Source organism: Dermacentor andersoni, chromosome 3 (assembly GCF_023375885.2).
Source record: "Dermacentor andersoni chromosome 3, qqDerAnde1_hic_scaffold, whole genome shotgun sequence".
NCBI classification, from domain to species: domain Eukaryota; kingdom Metazoa; phylum Arthropoda; class Arachnida; order Ixodida; family Ixodidae; genus Dermacentor; species Dermacentor andersoni.
Genome location: NC_092816.1, coordinates 83,181,691 through 83,203,797, shown reverse-complemented (window position 1 = coordinate 83,203,797; position 22,107 = coordinate 83,181,691). Strand labels below are relative to the sequence as shown.

The 22,107-nt window shown below is 48.7% G+C and overlaps 1 long non-coding RNA gene across 1 annotated transcript in view; it reads right to left on the bottom strand.

Moving 5' to 3' along the window:
- The window catches only part of LOC140216369 (uncharacterized), a 34,235-nt gene extending 16,164 nt beyond the window's left edge, over positions 1–18,071 (bottom strand). Inside the window, exon 1 of the long non-coding RNA XR_011893021.1 lies at positions 17,960–18,071. This is a non-coding gene — a long non-coding RNA (uncharacterized lncRNA). The remainder of the gene's footprint in view (positions 1–17,959) is intronic.
- Between the last annotated feature and the right edge of the window lie 4,036 nt (positions 18,072–22,107).

Genomic DNA, 22,107 nt, shown 5'->3' with positions numbered 1-22,107 from the left:
CTATGCAAAGGGGGAATACAGCTGAGGAGGATCAGGTAACAGCAGATTTGTTGAAGGATGGTGGGCAGATTGTTCTAGAGAAACTGGCCACCCTGTATACGCAATGCCTCATGACCTCGAGCGTACCGGAATCTTGGAAGAACGCTAACATAATCATACTGCACAAGAAAGGGGACGCCAAAGACTTGAATAATTATAGACCGATCAGCTTACTGTCAGTTGCCTATAAACTATTTACTAAGGTAATCGTAAATAGAATCAGCAACACCTTAGACTTCTGCCAAGCAAAGGACCAGGCAGGATTCCGTAAAAGCTACTCAACAATAGATCATATTCACACTATCCATCAGGTGATAGAGAAATGTGCGGAATATATCCAACCCTTATATGTAGCTTTCATTGATTACGAGAAAGCGTTTGATTCTGTCGAAACCTCACCAGTCATGGAGGCATTATGGAATCAGGGTGTAGACGAGTCGTATGTAAAAATATTGAAAGATATCTATAGCGGCTCCACAGCCACCGTAGTCGTCCATGAAGAAAGCAACGAAATCCCGATAAAGAAAAGCGTCAGGCACGGAGATATGATCTCCCCAATGTTATTCACAGTGTGTTTACAGGAGGTATTCAGAGACCTAGATTGGGAAGAATTGGGGATAAAAGTTAATGGAGATTACCTTAGTAACTTGCGATTCGCTGATGATATTGCCTTGCTTAGTAACTCAGAGCACCAATTGCAATGCATGGTCACTAACCTGGTGAGGTAAAGCAGAAGAGTGGGTCTAAAAATTAATCTTCAGAAAACTAAAGTAATGTTTAACAGTCTTGGAAGAGAACAGCAATTTATAATACGTAGCGAGGCACTGGAAGTGGTAAGGGAATACATTTACTTAGGGCAGTTAGTGACGGCAGATCCGTATCATGAGACTGAAATGATCAGAAGAATAAGAATCGGCTGGGGTGCGTTTGGCAGGCATTCTCAGATCATGAACAGCAGATTACTATTATCCCTCAAGAGAAAAGTGTACAATAGCTGTGTGTTACCAGTACTCACCTAAGGGGCAGAAACCTGGAGGCTTACGAAAGGGGTTCTACTTAAATTGAGGACGACGCAACGAGCTATGGAAAGAAGAATGATGGGTGTAACGTTAAGGGATAAGAAAAGAGCAGATTGGGTGTGGGAACAAACGCGAGTTAATGACATCTTAGTTGAAATCAAGGAAAAGAAATGGGCATGGGCAGGACATGTAATGAGGAGGGAAGATAACCGATGTTCATTAAGGGTTACGGACTGGATTCCAAGGGAAGGGAAGCGTAGCAGGGGGCGGCAGAAAGTTAGGTGGGCGGATGAGATATAGAAGTTTGCAGGGACGACATGGCCACAATTAGTACATGGCCGGGCTTGTTGGAGAAGTATTTTGAGAGGCCTCTGCCCTGCAGTGGGCGTAACCAGGCTGATTATTATTATTATTATTATTATTAATAATATTATTATTATTATTATTATTAATATTATGGAGGCATAGGATGCAACGGCAGCGATGTCGTTCCTTGCTTAGATAGGAACGAATCAAACTATCGTCTATCATTCATTACCGATTTTGACACATCTGGCCTCAAACACAGCTGGGACACATATGCTGATACTATTTGGCCCTGTTCTTAAGCTATTTAACTCTAAAGGCGCCGCCATTGTTTTTCCCTGCGCAAATCACGAAACGCTGAAAAGTAGCCTTAGATAGCTCCGCTCAAAAATGCCGTGTAGAATGAACACGTCGGCACAAACAGTTTTACTGGCATAAGTATGAATTCACGTATAAGAAGGGCGATCAAATGGGCGTAGTATCTGCCTGCAAATGACACGTGGCTCACTTTTGGAATCTTCAAAACCTGCAGAGTTTAGTTATACGTTCTAGTACGCACGACTACACAGTTCACGCGAGAACGCCTGCGTGCCGACGCATTTTCTTGCCGAAAAGTGCATGAAAGATGGAAGGCATGTCCACATGCACCGAATCGTGGCTAACATCGACAGAAGCGGGTGTCGTAACGTTAAGCGATGAATGGTGATTCGATGTCAAGTGTAACCTTTTCAAGGTCTCGCAGGTCAGGCATTTTCCAATTGTGTCTGCTTCATGCCTCATGCCTCATGAGCAAGCAGGAAACTTCATCAGCAATACCGCTAAGAATCAGGCCATTGCACTTTCTGTCTTTGTTACATGGTCATCGACTGGCTTGCACAACCTAGAGACTTCATTAGTGGTGGCTACGGATCTCTTGTCGGGAATTTGAACAATGTTTCTAGCATAGTCCGTTCCACTTGTATGTTCTTGGTTGCTTAGTCTTCAATGCGCTTCCTGATTTCGTCTATAAAGTGTTCTCAAGTAACCAACTAGCCATCATTGTTGGCTACGCGATCCAACGCAGTGCAATAAAGAACGAACCTAACATATTGCAGATGGGCACTTGAACACAAGCGATCATATTGGTTGACCCATTGGTAGTGGTTACGCGATTTGTAAAAGCAGGAAAGTTCCCGAGGCACGAACTGCATCCACGTCGCAATGCTCAAGTCCTCGTCCTTCTCCAGCCAACGTAATGGAAGTGTCTGTCGAAGGAATCGCCGTCCTGGCACTTGTAGATACAGAAGCCACCGTATCCGTAATTTCCGCCGCACTCTGCCGCACACTACGAAAGGTTTTGACGCCTCTCTCCGATTTCTCCCTTCGAACCGCGAACGCTCAAAATATAACGCCTCTCGCCGCCTGTACTGCTCGCGTCTTCATTCAAGGTCAACTGTATACTGTTGAATTCGTGGTGCTGCCCTCGTGTTCGCATGACATTATATTAGGCTTGGACTTCCTTGCAAATAATAACGCCGTTATTGACTGTTGTCGCGCCGAACTCGAACTTTCTGCATTTCCCGACCTTGAGACTATTGAAAACGGCCCTTCTTGTGCTAAACTGTTTGTGTCCGAAGATAATGCCGTCCCTCCACGCTCTTTCCTGCTTGTGCCTGTGTCGTGCGCCGCTATTTCTGATGGCACACTTCTCCTTACGCCCTCTGAGGTGTTCATTCGTCGCCGCTGTTCTCCGCTGCCCTTCGCTCTCCTTACTCTTCACAGTGGTGTCACGAAAATGGTCTTCGACAATCCCACGGCCTGCCCTTTACCTTTATTTCATGGTGAATGCCTAGGCCCCGTTTAACCAGTCGACACCTTTTGAATCTTTGACGCTCCTGCCGTTTCTGCTTCTGCGGATCTTGGCATACTTACTTGTGACTCAGCGACTGATCAGTCACTCCTCGACGCTTTCCACTGCTCCATCGACGATGGAACGTCATCTTCAGAACGAAGCCAGCTTATCGCTCTCCTGCAGAAGTCCAGCGCTTCTTTCGACAGCCATGCTTCCGGTTTGGGCCACACATCAACTGTTTTTCACCAGATAGATACCGGCAGTCATGCACCTATACGGCCGCTCCCTTACCGAGTATCTGCCTCTGAGCGCCGTGTCATTGACCACCAGGTTACTGACATGCTCAAGCGTGGTGTTGTGCAGCCTTCCAACAGTCCCTGGGCATCACCGGTCGTTCTCGTTAAGAAAAAGGATGGCTCTATTCGATTCTGCGTCGGCTACCGACGTCTGAACAAGATAAAGCGCAAGGACGTTTACCTGTTAGCGCGCATGGACGACGCCCTCGACTATTTGTAAGGAGCAGAGTTCTTTTCTTCGCTGGATTTACGTTCCGGATACTGGCAAGTCCCTTTGGCAACATCTGATCGACCTAAAACCGAATTTGTAACACCTGACGGATTACACGACTTCATCATAATGCCTTTCGGTCTGTGTAACGCTCCAGCCACTTTTGAGAGAATGATGGATAATATTTTGCGTGGCCTCAAATGGAACACATGTCTATGCTACCTGGATGACGTAGTTGTCTTTTCTGCTGATTTCCAAACACACATCAGCTGCCTCGAGTACGTTCTGAAATGCCTTACTGACGTGGGACTTCAACTCAACTTAAATAAATGTCGTTTCTGAGCCCGAAAGCCCACTATTCTTGGCCATGTTGTATCGTGAGACGATGTCCTTCCAGATCCAGCCAAGATCCGCGCTGTCACCTACTTTCCACAACCAAAGAAGTTAAAGGAGCTTGAATGTTTCCTTGGTTTTTACTCCTATTTCCGACGTTTCATTCGAAATTTCGCTTCCATAAGTGCACCCCTGACAGCCCTTCTGAGTGGCGACAACGAACTTACCGCTTGGTCGCCCGCCTGTGATGACGCCTTCACGAAATTACGCCATCTGCTAACCTCGCCACCTATCCTCCGCCACTTCGATCCTGCAGCCCCCACAGAGGTCCACACTGATGCCAGCGGCCTCAGACTAGGCGCCGTACTCGCGCAACGAAAAGCGGGGTTCGATGAATATGTCGTGGCCTATGCGAGCCGAACTATAACAGAGGCCGAGGCTAATTACTCTGTTACAGAGAAAGAGTGTTAGCCATTAATTGGGCCCTTGGAAAATTTCGTCCTTACTTGTATGGTGACCCTTTCGGTGTTGTCACTGACCATCACGCCCTTTGTTGGCTGTCTACCCTTAAGGACCCATCTGGCCGACTTGCTCGCTGGGCCCTTAAGCTACAGGAGTACGACATACGCGTTCTCTACCGTTCCGGCCGCAAACGCACGGATGCTGACGCCCTTTCTTGCTCACCGGTCTCCGCTGACTGCGCTTGCCTATCCGCTCTTCAACCCACACTTACATCTGATGAACTGCACAACATGCCGTCGGAGCAGCGCAAGGATCCCTGGATCAGTTCTCTCATCATCATTCTTTCTGATCCATCCAGCTCCTCACCATCTCGCGCTCTTCGCCGCCAGACTGCCCACTTCTACATTCGCGGCGGCCTTCTATGTATACCTTTCTGACGGTCGCAAGTGGCTTCTTGTGATACCCCGCCATCTCCGTGACCTTATCTGCGCGCTTCCCATGCAGACCTTCAGTGCGCGCATGCGGGCCTCTTCAATACCTATGCTCGACTACGCATCCGATTTTATTCGCGCGGCATGTATAACTACGTCCGAAAGTTCATTGACTCCTGTGCTCATGCCAACGCCGAAAATTACCTCCCGGACAAGTCTACACGTCACAACCCCTTCCCTGCCCTAGTAGGCCATTTGATCGTGTTGGTATAGACGTACCTTCCACACCAACAGGCAACCGCTTGATTATTGTTGCAGTAGATCACTTGACCCGCTATGCTGAAACAGCCGCTCTGCCGACTGCCACCGCCCACGATGTTGCATCGCTTCTGTTACCACATTCCATTCTTCGCCACGATGCGCCTCGCGAACTTCTGAGCGATACAGGCCGCGCCTTTCTTTCCGATGCTTTGAAGGCACTACTCAACGAATGCCGAATTGTCCACCGCACCAGTAAAGCGTACCATCCGCAAACTAACGGTATGACCGAGCGCTTCAACCGTACTCTTGGCGATATGCTCTCGATGTGCGTCGCCTCAGATCATTCAAACTGGGACCAAGTTCGCCCTTTCGTGACGTATGCGTATAATACTGTGGCCCAAGCAACTACTGGATTTTCCCCTTACTTTCTCCTATACGGACGACAACCTTCTACTACACTCGATACCATTATTTCATATACACCTGACGCCCGAAAGTACTCCGCTATCTGAAGGTCCCCGTCATGCCGAGGAATGCCGCCAGCTTGCCCGCTCTTTTTTCACCGAGGACCAGTGGCAGGAGCAATCCCATAAACCTGCCGACCGTTCTGCACCAACTTATTCTCCTGGTTCTCTTGTATGGTTTCGGGTACCCGCTACCACACCCGGCGCTTCCGCCAAACTTGTCGCAAAATATCTAGGACCCTACCGCGTTCTTGAGCAAACGTTCCCCCTCAATTAGGTCGTACAGCCCCTCACGCCATCCACGGACCTACGCCATCGCCGCCGCGAACTTGTCCACGTCTCTCGCATTAAGCCGTACTACGACCCAATAGTAGTCTCTTCGCCTTAGGCCGCCAGGATGGCGCCTTCTACTGCGGAGCGCGATTGTAACGAAGAAGAGTATCCTGCCTGCGCCACAGTACCATCGCTACCGGTAGCAGCTCGAGGTTGCTCTCCTTGCCGAACGCTTCTGACTGCTACCCATTCGCCTGCCCCCATTGCTAATAAATATCTTAGCACATGTTTTATTGCTTAGAACCAATCACTGGTAAAAGCGCGTTCCATTACTTGCCAACGGTAGTTCGACCGATGCATATCAACGTAAGTGTGTTCTAAGGCAATACCTAGTCATGGTAGAATTTTTTTGGTGTCCACATATGCCAGTATCGTGATAGTTTGTGTGAGTCGACTAAAATTTTTTCTCTGTGCCACCATAGCTTACGCATCTGTTATTGAGGCAGCGATACCACATCCACGTTCTCACAAGAAATGTGCATTTGTGTCAGCAGTGCGCACATTGGGCTTCCTTTGCCCCAACCAATGGATCTGCCAAGCATATCAGAGGTAAAGACAAGGCCAAAACCACAATCAGTGTTCCGGTGGACATTGAGCAAATATGGTTGGCTGCGTCCTTTTCTATAATTTTACATTCGCTAACAATGTAAACTTGTGCGCAATCAATATGTATAACAAAATATTCTCATAAACAGTTCATCTTCATAGCCTGTGGTTGCGTTTCACTTGAGGAACTTGCCATGGTTCAAGAGTGCCCTTCCACTACCAAACAGCGATGTTTCAGATTCACTACCAAACAACGATGTTTCAGACCCAAGAGCAAGAGAGCAAACTAAGTCTAACGCCGGTCAACGGGGGTCCGGCGACTGCCGGGCATCGTCGCCCGCAGCGGACAAATTTAAAGAGCAAGCTACTGAAGGCAGCGAGGATGTCTATCTTGCCGAGGCACGATATGAAGATCGTCATGCGTCTCAGGGGAGGTCTGAACATTGGGGAAGTATCTAGATTCGAGATCAGCCGAGCCATCGTCGCAGCTGCGAATGTGAGTGGCGAGGAGGTGACGCAAGATGTTGTTTGTCCGAACAAACAGCAAAACATAGTCGTTATCAGTACGCCTAAGCGAGAGAACGCCGACCGCTACTCGGCAGTCAGAAACCACACTATCAACGGCACGGCACACGAAGACAGCGCCTACGAGACCACCCCCAGCGGCACCGTTAAGGGCGTCATCAGGGGTGTCCCGATGACGGACACTATTCAAGAAATCAACGACTACATCGTTCAAGAGTGTAATCCCACTTCTATGCAAGCCAACCGCATCGGCAAGACGACGACGGTGGTCATCGCATTCGACGGCGACAAGGTCCCGAACTACATCAGATACGGCAACCTGCTGGTCGAGTGTTCGCTGTATCGCAAGCAGATCGATATGTGCTACCGGTGTGGTCGCCTCGGTCACCGGATGGACGTTTGTCCTAACCCTGAAGACAAGATATGCCGTGGTTGCGGCATGAAGAATCCCGAAGAAAGCCACATTTGCAGTAACCCCAAGTGCACCCTCTGCGGGGGCAACCACCTCACCGCGGACAAGGAGTGTACAGCGAGATTCAAGACGCCATACGTCGTTCGTAAACGGCGTTGGGAACGTCAGCAACGAGAACAGGTGCAGCAGCAGCGGCAGCAGCCGAGGGGGCCAGCGTGGCAGCAGACAGCGTGGCAGGCACCGAGCGGGCGTCGCAGCCGCTCCCAGACAAGGCGAGGGAGAAGCACGAGCGATACCAGGTCACCATCGGCAGCTGGGGCTCGCAGGCGAGAATCTCGTTCGAGGTCCAAGTCGAAGACCCGGCGGAGCAACGGCGCCGAGAAACAGGTGGGCTGGGCAGCGGGGTCTCCCGTCGCTCTTGACAATAGCAATTTCCCTCCCCTCCCCTCCTCCCGCCCTTCCAAAGACACCGAGTGTAGACACTGTTTAGAACTCAAGGAGATGATAGAGAGGCAGAACAATCAAATCAAGAACCAAAACAATCAGATAAAAGCAATGATGGAGCGTATTGAGACGCTCAGTAGAACAAAGAACAGTGATAATGACGTCAGTGCAGTTAAAAGGAAAGTACCCAAGAGAGACACCACCAGCGCTGCTCCAGCGCCGACGAAGCTCATCACGTCACCGGCGCAGATCACATCACCGGCGTTGACGCAGCCAGTGACGCAAACTCCACAGACAGAAACGGTAGTGGTTGCCATGGAGGAAGAGAAGGCCGAGGCCGCCGTTCCTCCGACAATGGAGTCGGTCATGAGCATGCTTACGCAAATCTCCAGCCAAGTTTCCCAAATGTCTGCGCAAGTGAACAGTCCAACAGTAAGAATGGATAATGTGGAGGCCAAATGCAGCCAACTCTCCGTTAGAGTCATGACGATGGATGCGAAAAATAAGCATCTCACCGTTGCCAAGATGAAGTCATCACGGCTTAATCTACGGGCCAGGCCGCGAAAAGTTGGTTCCGTGCTCAAATCTACCGCTCAAAAAGTAGAAAATCACGAAAACTAAAGGAAAGCAGAAAGAGACTGCGACGTTATTTCAATGGAACTGTAGGAGTATTAGAAACAAGATAGGGGAGTAACAACTATTCGTTGATAAATTGGACCAAAAACCGGATATAATAGCGTTACAAGAGACCAACGGACGGGCCAAGCTCGCGGGATACATTACGTATACGGACCCTAGCGAAAAGCGTACTGCGATCTTGGTCCGCAGCAACGTGGCGGCCACACAGCACGTGACCGCTCAGCGAGGCTGCGAACATACGCTCATCAAAATTCACAGCAGAAGAGTGGGGGGGACAACAACTTTTTCGTCCTGAATGCTTATTGCCGACCGTCCAGCAGGGTCATTGATTTTGAAGGCACCATATTGGACTGCATTAAAGAAGCAAAAACAAGACCGATTTTAGTGCTAGGAGATTTCAACGCCGCCCACACGATGTGGGGTTATAAATATTCGTCCAAAAGAGGAAACCGATTGGTTAAAGCTATAGAGGATCACGACATGGAGGTGGTTAACGAACCGGGCGTACCGACCAGGACAGGCACTAGCACGGTCAGGGACACCACTCCTGATCTGATGCTAGTTCGGGGGAACCTCGACGTAACTTAGCGTAACACGGGGGAAAATCTTGGCTCGGATCAAGATATAATTTGTGCAACCCTCGGGGGGACTGACATCAAGGCGAAACTGGGTCAAGCCAACATTACAGACTGGGACCGGTTACGTAGAAGCGCAGACAGTGAAGGCGAGGACGAAAACCAAGATACCAAGACGTATGAGGCGTGGGCCAAAAAGCAACGCGAATTTGTAAAAAAATTTACGCAGAAGATTACTACGACCACGCAAATTCCCTTCGTAGACCGCAGGCTTAGTCACATCTGGGCGGCCAGGCACGGTCTTACTCGAAGGTGGAAGAGGCAAAGACATAACAAGAAGCTTCGCAGACGTATACACGCGCTCAACAAGCAAGTGACCGAGTATGCGGAACAACTATGCAGGGAAAACTGGATGAAGATGTGTGATGACCTGCAAGGCACACTGTCTACGAAGAAGACTTGGAAGCTGTTGCGACACCTCATAGATCCGTTAAAAAGCAAGAGCGCCTGCGCTCGAGACCTCACAAGAACGATCAACAGTTACGACGGGGACGGGGAGAAGCTCATTCGTGAACTCACAAGTAAATACCTCAAGACCGAGAAGAGCGGTAACCCGACTCACGAGTATGAAGGCGATAGCAACGTCGAGATGGACGAAGCCTTCACCGAACTGGAGCTGGTTGCGGCCATTGATGAAAGTAATCAAGGCAGCGCACCGGGAATTGACGGCGTTACAACAAGATGCTAAAAGATATGCGCGACAAAAGCCGAGCTGAACTGCTAAACCTCGTCAACGCGTCCTGGGAGAAGGGTTCGTTACCAAAAGAATGGAAAGAAGCGGAGGTGCATTTCATTCCCAAGCCGGGGAAACCACCCCACGTCGACAATATACGCCCCATCTCCCTCACGTCGTGTGTGGGGAAGGTGGTCGAGCGTATGGTGTTCAAGAGATTACAGAGACATTTGGACGTCACTGATCAGATGCCACCGACCATGTACGGATTCCGGAGGCACCTGAGCACGCAAGACGTCTTGGTGCAAATACACGAGCTGGTTATCAAGCAAGCGAAGACCCCTACGCCAAGAGCTATCCTGGCACTCGATCTCAAGGGGGCCTTCAATAACGTCACACACGAAAGTATTCTCCGTAACCTGCACCAAACGGGATGCGGAAAGCGAACATTCAAATGTGTGCAGGATTTCTTAAGCAATAGAACGGCAACGATCAAAATTGGAGAGAAGAAGTCGAAACCGATAGCCCTGGGAGACAGAGGCACCCCGCAAGGATCGGTTCTCTCGCCGCTTCTCTTCAACGTGGCACTCCTCCCTCTCCCGACTTTGCTTCAAGACATAGAGGGCATAAATCACGCTCTCTATGCAGACGATATCACTGTGGGCACGTCGAGAGCAGGGTCGGAGAGTTGGATGAAGGAGACCCTTCAGAGAGTGGCAAAGACCGTGCACGAGTTCGCTAAATCGTGCGGCCTCAGTTGCTCGCCACAGAAGTCAGAGTTACTCGTCATCAAGCCAAGAAGAAAGAAGGGAGACCAAGAGAACGTACGCATCACCACCGACGGGACGACCATAAAACCAACCACGCAAGCACGTATCCTGGGTGTCATCTTCCAGAACAATGGCAAGGCGGGGGCGTCGATCGACAAAATCAAAGTTTCAACGGAACAAATTTCGAACATGATCAGAAGAGTCACAAACAGACAAAGGGACTTGAGGCAGGACGAGGTACTGACGCTCGTCCAGGCCTTCTTGACTTCGCGCATCGTTTACGCGGCGCCGTACCTCAGGTTACTGAAAAAAGACAGGGACCAGTTGAGCGTCATTATACGAAAGGCAGCCAAGATGGCGCTGGGCATTCCGAAGCATTCTACGACCGGCATGGCCAAGCACAACGTCGTCCCCGGCATGGCCAAGCACAACGTCGTCGAAGCGTTAATAGAAGCTCATCTGTCTAATCAAAGAGTTCGGCTCAATCAGACGTCGGCGGGACGTCGCGTTCTTGCCAAGTTTGGCTGGCAAGAGGCAGAGCGGAAGGAAACGGGGCCGTTACCCAGGTTTTGGGCGCATAGAGAGAGAGAGAGAAAATGATAAATGAAAGGTAGGGAGGTTAACCAGGACTGAGCCCGGTTGGCTACCCTACACTGGGGAAAGGGAAAGGGGGACGGAAAGATTTAAAAAAAAAAAGGAAAAGAGAAAGTCCACTGGAGATATCAGTCGGTCACTCAGTCTGGATCGCAGACGCTGACTCAATCCGGTCGCTTTCAAATATCGCAGCAGCGCTTTTGTGGCCTTTTGTAGCTGTGATATGCGAGGCCATGATCCCAAGATCTTGTTCAAGGTGAACGGCTTTCCATCTAGCTGATGGAGAGCTGTGCAGAGGTCTTGCCTTTCATTTTCATAAGATGGGCAGTAGCACAGTAGGTGTTCGATGGTTTCCTCGACACCGCAGGCATTGCACTCGGCGCTATCAGCCATTCCAATCAGAAATGCATAAGCATTTGTGAATGCGACGCCCAAACGTAAGCGGCACAGCACTGTTTCCTCATTTCGCGGAAGACCTGGTAACAGCCGCAGTTGCATATAGGGATCGAGGGAATGCAAGCGATGGTGAGTGAATTCAGGTGTGCGCCACTTCTCCAATGTCAAAGAGTGCGCTAGCTTGCCTAAGTGTTGGGCTGCGTCGGTCCACGATAAAGGTATTGAAACAAGGGTTGCTCCCTCGTGAGCTTTTCTAGCAGCTTCGTCAGCGAGGTCGTTGCCGGAGATACCGCAATGACCAGGCAGCCACTGAAACACGACGTCGTGTCCTTTCGCGATCATGTGATGGTGCATTTCTCGTATCTCCGACACGAGTTGTTCACATGACCCGCGACGAAGAGATGCCAGAAGACATTGTAAGGCCGCCTTCGAATCGCAGAATATAGCCCACCTATTAGCCGGTTGGTTATTAATATAATCAACGGCACCTCGGAGGGCAACAAGCTCCGCACTAGTCGATGTTGTCAAGTGCGAAATCTTGTATTGGATGCTTAGTGAATGGGATGGTATAACCACTGCGCTGGTGGAGCTGGTCTGAGTGGAAGAGCCATCCGTATATATATGTACTCGATCAAAGTAGAAAGTGTGCAAACAATCCAGAGCTGCTTGCTTCAAGGCCAAGGTAGGCAGGTCGGTCTTCTTTCTTATCCCTGGAATCGTAAGACGCACTTGAGGTTGTTTTAAACACCACAAATCTGAGGTTGAACGTGCAGAGGGTGTGAAACCCGATGGTAAGGAGGCACGATGGATGTTGACCTTGTTGGAGAAGGACGCCTGTGGTCGTCGTTCTGGCAGGCACGCAAGAAAGCTTGACTGCATCCGTGAAACATGACGAACATGGGCTCTAAGCGTTTCGGTGCTAATGTAAGTTGTGATCGGATGGTCTTGAGCGATTATAATGGTTCCAGCTGTCGAGGCGCTGCGCGGAAGGCCTAGGCAAACACGTAGTGCCTGTGCCTGCACGCTCTGAAGTTCTCGAAGATTTGACTTGCATGTTTTAGCAAGCACGGGGGAGCTATAGCGTAGGAATCCGATGAACAGTGCTCGATATAACTGTAGCATGGAGCCCACTGACGATCCCCATGTTTTGCCGGCGATGAACTTGAAGACGTGAACAATAGATGTGAGCTTCTTCTTTAAGTGGGCAACATGAGGGCTCCAAGTGAGGTCCCGGTCTACAATGACACCCAAAAACCGGTGATTTCTCTTGTAGGAGATAGGCTGACCATTGATGCATACTGGATAAGGAGTCATCGTTTTTCGCGTAAAAGCGACTAATGCACATTTTTCTGTTGAGATGGTAAGGCCTTGTGTGTGAAGGTAGTCTGATGCCTGTGTTGCTGCTTTCTGTAGCCGTGCGCGAACCTGCAGGCGAGTGACCGCTGATGTCCAGATGCAGATGTCGTCGGCGTAGATTGAAACACTCACTGTTTCCGGTAGGGATTCGGCCAGCCCAAGAAGCGCGAGGTTGAAAAGAATAGGGCTTAGAACACCGCCTTGGGGAACGCCTCGGCATGTGTAGTGGTCGGTAGTCGGACCATCTTCCGTTCGTACGAACAAGGACCTTTGTGTCAAGTAGTTACTGACCCATCGATAGACTCGCCCTCCTAGTTCAATTGTCAGAAGTGCGTCTAGAATGGTTTGATGGCAAACGTTGTCGTAAGCGCCTTTCACGTCAAGAAAGAGCGCTACTGATAATCGCTTCTGAGATTTTTGTTGTTCCACAGATGATACTAGATCGATGACACTGTCAATCGATGAACGACCGCGTCGAAATCCCGCCATAGAGTCAGGGTAAATTTTATGATGTTCAAGGTACTATTCGAGACGCATGAGGATCATACGTTCCATAAGCTTCCCGACGCAGCTGGCAAGAGCTATAGGCCGATAGGATGGCAATTCGAGCGGTGACTTTCCTGCTTTTAGAAGCGGTACCAGGCGGCTGCGTTTCCATTCCTGTGGGACGACACCATCTTGCCATGAAGTATTAAAAAGGCTGAGGAGTTCTCTTCGTGCTTCTCTGCCTAGGTGGCGCAAAGCAGTATATGTTATGCCATCGGGTCCTGGTGAAGACGAACACCTACATAGCGCCATAGCAGCTTCTAACTCTTCCATAGAGAATGGAGCGTCCATACTTGCATCTCGTGGGCCGGGGATGTTGCCTAGAGCCATGTCAGGGACTGAAACTGTGCCGCCAGCGACGTTCGCACAAAATTCCTCTGCGACGTCTATCTCGCGGCGGTTTTCATAGAGAGCAAGGGCGTTGAATGGGTGTCGTTGCTGGGGACTTGAGCAAAGACCCCGTAGGGTACGCCACACACAGGACAATGGCTTGCGGGGGTCTAGTGAGTCGCAAAAACATTTCCATCTTTGATGCGCTAGCTTATCCATTCGGCGTTTGATCTTCTTTTGCATGCGCCGAGCTTCTCTGAGGTCAAGAATTGACTTCGTGCGCCTGTACCTCCTTTCAGCTCGGCGACGTAGTGCACGAAGCCTTTCCAATTCAATGTCATTCTCTGTACGCTTTGATGGATGTGTGAAGCGGCGTGTACAATCTTGCATAGCGTCAGCAATTATGTCTTCTAATCTGCGTGCAATATGTGTCTTGCATGTGTCTTCTACGCGATCTTGAAAGACTGACCAGTCGATTTGGCGAGAGACAACCGGTAATGCGGCGTCTAGTCCATCGATTCTCACATAGGTCGGTATGTGATCACTTCCATGGGTTTCAACATCAGTGAACCACTGCACGCTCAAAGTCAGGCAACGTGACACCAAAGTCAAGTCAAGGCAGCTACTGTATGTAGTTCCTCGCAGAAATGTCGGGCTTCCGTCATTTAGAAGACACAGGTTGTGGCCTGATGCAAAGGATACTAGTGACCTGCCCCTCGAATTTATCCTGGAGCTTCCCCATATATGGTGGTGAGCGTTGAAGTCCCCTGTTATTATCCAAGGACCGGGAGTATCAGCCATAATATCTTCCAGTCTTTTTCTATCAAACTGACTTGTTGGGGAAAGGTAGACGCCAATAAGAGTAAAAGACAGCTTCTTCTTTTTCACAGTAACACAGACGTATTGGTTACCGTCGTGTGGCGCTACGTGTTGGGAAAAATACGTAAGGTCCTTGCGAATGTAAACCAGAACCTTACTACTACGGACACACGTGTTTGAAAGAAAAGGTTCATATCCCGATAGTCTTATGCAGGCTGATAAGTTCGGTTCATAGATTACCAGTATAGGAAAATGGTTTGCAAATACGAACTGTCGGAAATCCGAAATACGAGACCTCAGGCCTCTCGCATTCCATTGGAATATGGAGGCACTTCTCACATCATCCCGGAACGATCTTTGTTGTTGTCGATGAGCCGTGGTTCTGCTGTAGAAGTTCTCAAGCACTGGACTTCTGAAGGCTCGCCAGAACCGGACTGATGGCATCCAGCACTTGCAATGCACTTCGAGCTGTTGGTGTCTGTAGCTTGTCCAGTAGAACACGAATAGCACGCACCAGAGAGCTGATCATAACAACAATTTGTTGATCTTGGTCCGCCAATTTATCAGGAACAGACGAAGTGTCCTCTACTGTAGAAGTATCATTACGCTCAGTAGGGGCATGTAGCTTCGGGAGTGCAGGCCACGCGTCAGCAGCCGTGCTGTTCGGTGCACCCTTGTCCTTTGAGCTGACTGCGTTTGACCTGGGTGGAAGAGTGGGTGGTAATATACGTGTGTGGCGTTCTGCAGAGGCTTTGGAGGCTCTTGATCGACGTCGGCGACGTGATCGTCGTCGCTTAATAGATGCTGCTGCTTCTCGGTGAGACGAGTGGTCTCTAACCATTTTCTTCAATATTTGCATTTCCTTTCGAATCAAAGGGCATTCCTTCGAAGATGCATCGTGAGGGCCGCTGCAGTTTGTGCACTTCAGCACACTGGCCTCGCACGTGTTTGTGGTGTGGGGCCCAGTGCAGCGAGAACAGACGGTAGTGTTATTGCACACACTACTCACATGCCCAAGCTTCTTGCAATTCCAGCACTGCAGCGGTTTTGGTATAAAGGGGCGAACTGCGTGTCGGAAGTGGCCCACTTTTACGTGCGATGGGAGGGATTCGCCCTTAAATATGATCTTCACACACCGTGACGTGCCGAGACGAAACGCGTTTGTGATGATGGTGCTTTCCGTAGCTGGCTTGATTAAGATTGACAGATCGGAGTCGACGATGGTCTCGTCAACATCGTAAATTACGCCAGTACGGACTTGTTTGCCGAGCGGAATATAAGGGCGGACATTCATCCCGCCAAGTTCCGTGACCTTGCGCAAGGAATCCAACGCAGCCGCGTGTTCTACGTCAATAGCTAGCACGTTCTTACGGGTGTTCACCCTGATGTCTTTGATTTCGTTTGGAGCCAGCGACTCTAGATGAGAAGACACGGCTTGCCTGTTGAGGCGTCTCAGGTTGTCACTGGCGAGAACTGGCGAGAACAGGATGGTGAGCTCCTCGGTATCCCGCGAAGATCTCACGGTGGACTCACTCGAATTCGATGATGCGCTGAGAAATCTTCGCTTTGCTTTGCGACTCCGCACCAGCTCGAAGGTGTTGTCGCAAGAATCTTCACTGCTGACATAGTACTGCATGGTGTCGTCGCTGTCAGTGTCGCTCTCGGTGCCGTTGCGCTTCCTGGAGGCTGCCGCCGCGGGCACTGCCGAGCCCGGCGGACGCGCGTGAGGCTCCATCTCCATCGCAGTTAAGGAGGAAATAGCAGTCCACTAGCAAAGTCTAAGAAATTCACAAAATGAGTAGAGCTGGAAGAGCCGGCGTTCTGCCTGAAAGACACTTCGTCTTCTTTCTCTTTGGGCGCATAAAATCCACAGTAAGCCACTACCTAGAAACATGAGGTCGGGTCGTAACGACGGCCGCAGAGCGGCTCGTATAGCGGCCTTGACGGAGACTTTGGGTCAAATAGTAGAAGAGGAAGAGGTGGTCACTCTCTTCACAGACGCTTCGTTACCCAAGTTTTCATCAAAAGCAACGCTGGCAGTTATGACGCGGGATGTGCTCGTAACCTGCGCCTCCATCAAGACATCTTTTCCAGAGGTGGCAGAAGAGGCCGCGATAGCGCTAGCACTCGCGCAGCCCAAGGTGGGAAGAATTGTCACCGACTCGCAAAAGGCGTATAACAACTACAGGAAGGGGTGGGTGTCTCTTGCGGCACTAGATATTCTCCAAAGTAAACGCGACGTACCTGAAAGGAAAGTTGAGTTAATATGGACACCGGCTCACTCTGGGCTGGAGGGCAACGAACTTGCCCACCAGTTCGCCCGAGAGATGGAACACCGGGTTGAGGAAGGTGAGCCACAGTCCATATTTAGTTACAGAGAGATTACGAACCATTATAAGACGGAGAGGCACCGTTACCCCGATCCTCACAAATCACTTAGCAGAGAACAGCAAGCGATCTACAGGCAAATACAGGCAGGATCCTTCCCGCACCCTTACCTTCAAAACAAGATGTACCCGGAAAGGTACGAGAAGGATTGTAACTTCTGCAAAACTCAGTTAGGCACGCTCCAACACGTCATTGGAGTATGCGATTTCATCAAGGCGATCCCCCCACCTCTTAACTGCCCCGCTACCCTACCCCATCCCTCATCCACCCTTACCGAGCGATGGGAGACCTTGCTAACCAGCACCGCCCTGGAAGACCAGCTCGTCCTGATCTTCAGGGGCCAGGCGGCTATGGAAGCATATGGGTCCCGAGAAGAGGGAACCACTTCCATCGACGGCGTCTAAGATGATGTCGAGCTCGGCTCAATAAAGTTGTTTCTCTCTCTCTCTCTCGCTCAGATTCATATTTCGTTGTGCTCAAGTGCAGTTGCGGCTGCGCAATTGTTTAGAACGATGGGCATCGCAAGGTTGCTTCTCCGATAAACGTTTTCAGCTTTGTGAAACTTTTTGCTCCTTATGTTTTTGCGCCGCAATTTGCTGTAAGTTGGTTGCATGAATTCTATCTGTCTTTCTCTCCAATTATACACGTTTCAATTTGTCCCAATGTATCGAAGAGCGCACCAAGTTATACTATTGCTACAAAAATGCGTTTGTCAGAGGCATAGACCTATCTGTCCCGCAGAATAACGCTTGCTTATGGGTTGTGTTAGGTGGCGCTCATTCACTTCTCTCAACGCAAGCATTTCACCTTTTACTCTACCCAAAAAGTACCATACAGATGTTTTTGTGCAGATCAATAACAAAACGTGTCATGAGCAATAAAATGTGGTGGAGTACTTACATCAGTAAGACGATAGCCAGGATCAAGGCATATGTGAGATATTTTAGTGAAGCCATAAATTTAGCGGCTTTGCTTGTTTGTGTTTCACGGGAGAAGGTAACTAAAGCGAAACTTTCGCATGCTTTATATACCGCGGATGAAGCGAAGCACAGCTGGCATGCAGCGTAGCAGCAATACTAGATAATCTATTGTTCCTTCTGGCGATGAGGAATGGCTGTGTGTATGACCTTTCTCGAATCTAACTCTAGCTTGCTTCACACATTATTTCCACAGTTATGCGAGTCGGATTTTCATGCTTACAAAATTATACACCGTCATAAAAATGCCTTGGCGTTTTAAATCCATACAGGAAGAATTTAGCTGCTAGCTAGAACAGAGCATGTGCAATAAAATAGGATTCTTATTGCTCGTCTGTAGAGAGCATTTGGATGAAAACCACACAGCCTTTTACATTACATTACATAGTCTCTTAGTAACGAGAATCTTGACATGCGATCGAATTACGAATAAAGTTCTTAATATTTAAACCGCGCGAAATTTGGATATTAAGAAAAAACACTAATAATGACTTCAGAGAAGCCACTCAGGCGCCTTATTTGTCCTTCACCGGATTGCAACGCACAACTTAAGCAGCTGATTCACCGAATGCTGTCTCGCTGAATAGTTCTTTCCGAGTGCGTTGTTGATACTCAATGTAATTTCGTCGCCACCCCTTTGTTTTCGCACAGTTGCCATACCTGCTAACTTCTGACTATAGCCTTCGACCACTGGGCGTTACCGGACATATTGAAAACAGGTACCATATATAGTGCAAATTTAGGTAGCCCACTGCGTCAAGGGATTCACGTAAGCGCTGGCATGAGCTGCAACATAACTATGCCGTCATCGTCCTTTTCACGCCTTTATTCAATTGTTATCATTTCTTCACCGTGACGTCGTCATAATTGCATCATCATCACGCCAATGTATTCATTGCTATGATGACGATGATCATTACAGAAGCTTAAAGTTAGTTTTCCGTGCCATTGGTAACGCAAGATAAACCGCTGTATGTTCTCAACAGTCATGCAAACTCTCACTCCAACCTGTTTCAAAATGATTCACCACATAGTAGGTAACTACGTTGTTAGATTTTTTGGTGATAATATAAGTAGCAGAGTTTGAAGAAATATCTAGAAAGGTGCTCTAAGCTCTCATTTATCTGGTCACAGTGTTTATATTTCTTTCTTCCTTCCTATCAAGCATGGCAAGCTGAATATATTATTAGAATTTGGCAATTTATTCAATCGCGCAATACTCTAAAATGTTCAACTGGTTCGGAGCCTTAATTATATTTCACGGGTGTCTGCAAATCCACCTAGCAGCACATGATTTCCTGAAGTAATTGAGGAAATTTTATCACTATTTCGCTAAAGTTTTGTACCGCAGAACGGTGTCATGAAACCATGTCTTGTTCATCACCGGTTTGTGCCTAGTTCGTTCTGATGTGACATGTCAACGGCTGCACCTCGCCCCTTAATTCCTACTGCCTTCCGCCATGCGGTGTTTTAATCCCTTGACGACATCTGTCATCCCAGCATCCGAGCCTCGCAGCGCCTCGTTACAAAGCGCTGCGTCTGGACAAGCATTAACACCGATGTTCATCAGGGGGCACGTTTTTATCTTTAGTTTTGTCAACCTCCTACTTTAAAAAACCTGCAGCCGGCAGCCCTTCGCTACCTGCCATAAGTAACACATCCTTCGCAATATTTCCAATTTACGTACTCCCAGCTTCTCTTGCGTGGTCGCGCATGCCACCCGTCCCTGGAGAGAAAGTGAGCTGCAAAGCGCTGTCAAGAAAAATCAGTTGGACAACACCTGCTTTCCGAACGTTGGTTCCAGACTGAGGCTTCCCTTGTTGGGCCGCAATAAATGAGGAGCCGAACGTCTGCCGCACTTATTGCGTAATATATAACTAGTGTATCTGCGGGCTACAGCTGCGCTGTTTATTTTTTTGCTTATAATATCCGTGAACATTACTTCGAGTGGAAATTTCTTAATGCGCTAATTGCCGTATAAAAAAAAAGTTACATAGAGAAAAATACGACATAGCACCCATACCTTTATATCTGCAAATGGTCAACCCGCCGTGGTTGCTTCGTGGCTGTATTGTTGGGCTGCTAAGCACGAGATCGCGGGATGGCGGCATTTCGATGGGGGCGAAGGGCGGAAACACCCGTGTGTAAGTATGTGTAAGTTAAAGAACACCACGTGTCCAAATTTCCGGAGTCTACCACTACGGTGTAACTCATAATCAGATCGTGGTTTTGGCATGTAAAACCCCCTATTTTTTTTTCTTATGCAACCGGTCACAACAGATAATTGCAAATGTACCATTTCACGAACCACATTAACTTCTAGTTGTACTTAGATATAGTAAAGAGTAATAAGATGAATGTTACCAACCCACAAATGTAACACAAAGTTGTATTGGAAGACTGCAATCCTTTTGGTAAAAACGATCAGAAATATAAAGAAAGCATTAAAATAAGAGACGACGATCAAGCCGTCGTAAATTGAAATTGGGACTGTCGCTTCAGCTTTAACTTTCCCTTTCTGGGTTTCATGTAGATGTGTTACATTCGGCATTTGCATAGTGAGCTGATGCCACGCGTGCGCAGAATGGGGACCCATTGTGCTGCAGATGAGTGCTGAAAGCAGAACTGCTCTCATATATTGCACGAAAAAGAGCACGGAGAATGCAGTGCAGCATAGACAATGAGGTCGTGCTTTTATAACAGTGTTCAAAAATTTTCACGAAAAGACGCGCTCTAACTGTCAAGCAAATATTCGACGTTGGAAGGCATTATGTGCTTCGATATAGCACGTAGTCACTACATTTTACAAAAGCTCAGCAACACAGAAAACTGTTTTTGCGTTTTTGCTCGGGATGTTAATCCTCATATTCCTTTGGTTGTCGCGTGCTGCCATGTTAAATCGCGATAATATGTATTTATAATGGTGGTACGTGATGGAGGGGGAGCTGTAGCTCGTCCCGCTCCATTTTGTTACAGTGCTTGTTCACGCAGCAAAATCTGCTCACTCCATAGCTGAGGCATTAAAACTTTCACTTGTCTCCTACACTTAAGGACAGTCGCCGGGTGCGATCATCAACGTCTCTATCAGGAAAATTCTTTTGTTACCGCAACTCTCTCGGAATGAACTTTACTCAGCACAGCCTGGGGCTTTCCTCCCAAATACTCTTTCTTACTGTCACTGTAAAATAATATTCGACGCAACATGACTCTTCTTGTATAGTCTTGAATCGTAACGCTTTAACAAAGCTTTGCTTAAAGTGGATTCCAAAAAAGTGCGCTGGTGGTGCCAGATACACTATTGAAGAGAATTTCTTGAACATTGCCAAAAATTAGAAGGTGGAAAGGCATGTGAGATCAGATTTCGCATGCGATGCATTTTGACCGCACATTTTGAAACTGTTCTCGAGAGTGCCGTGCGTGGCGCTGCATGAGCTCACGATTGCCAAATCATTGTTGCACCTGCCTGCTCGTGGTTTCATATGATTTCGATAAGAGTGCATCGACGAAGAACTGTGCTTTTTGCTGCAGTGGTGGGAAGGGGGGGGGGGAGGGTGAAGCTATATGGACAAACACGCGCATTATTAAATTTTTCATGAAAATTTTATAATGAATCTCGATAACGCACCCTGTGAAGCAAATTGTTTTGTTTCCTTATAGCCGTTGTTAGCCTCCCGTGCGCCAGTTGCAGCAAACAGATCGACGTAGATACAGGAGAGAGTCGTTCAAATGAAAGGTGTTTCGAAGGCACCATAGGTGTAGCTCTCCTGCTTTTTATGCCAGCAAAGCTCACATTTCTAATCAAAGAAGCAGACATTTTCATCCGCACACCACTAAACGGCTATCGATATGGTCGACCACCAAGTGCTTACACGAGGTTTGCACTGTTTGAGTAGCGAGTGCGAAACCGCGGCGAAACCGTGCTTCAGAACGACGGTATATTGAAATCACGGCGCATGCTGCGCGCGCTGCACTAATAAACTTGCGATGGTAGTGCTTCACTCCATGAAATAGGGCAGAAAGCGCAGCCATACCTAACTTTCCCACTGCCGTGCTGCCAATTGCAAAATGTTA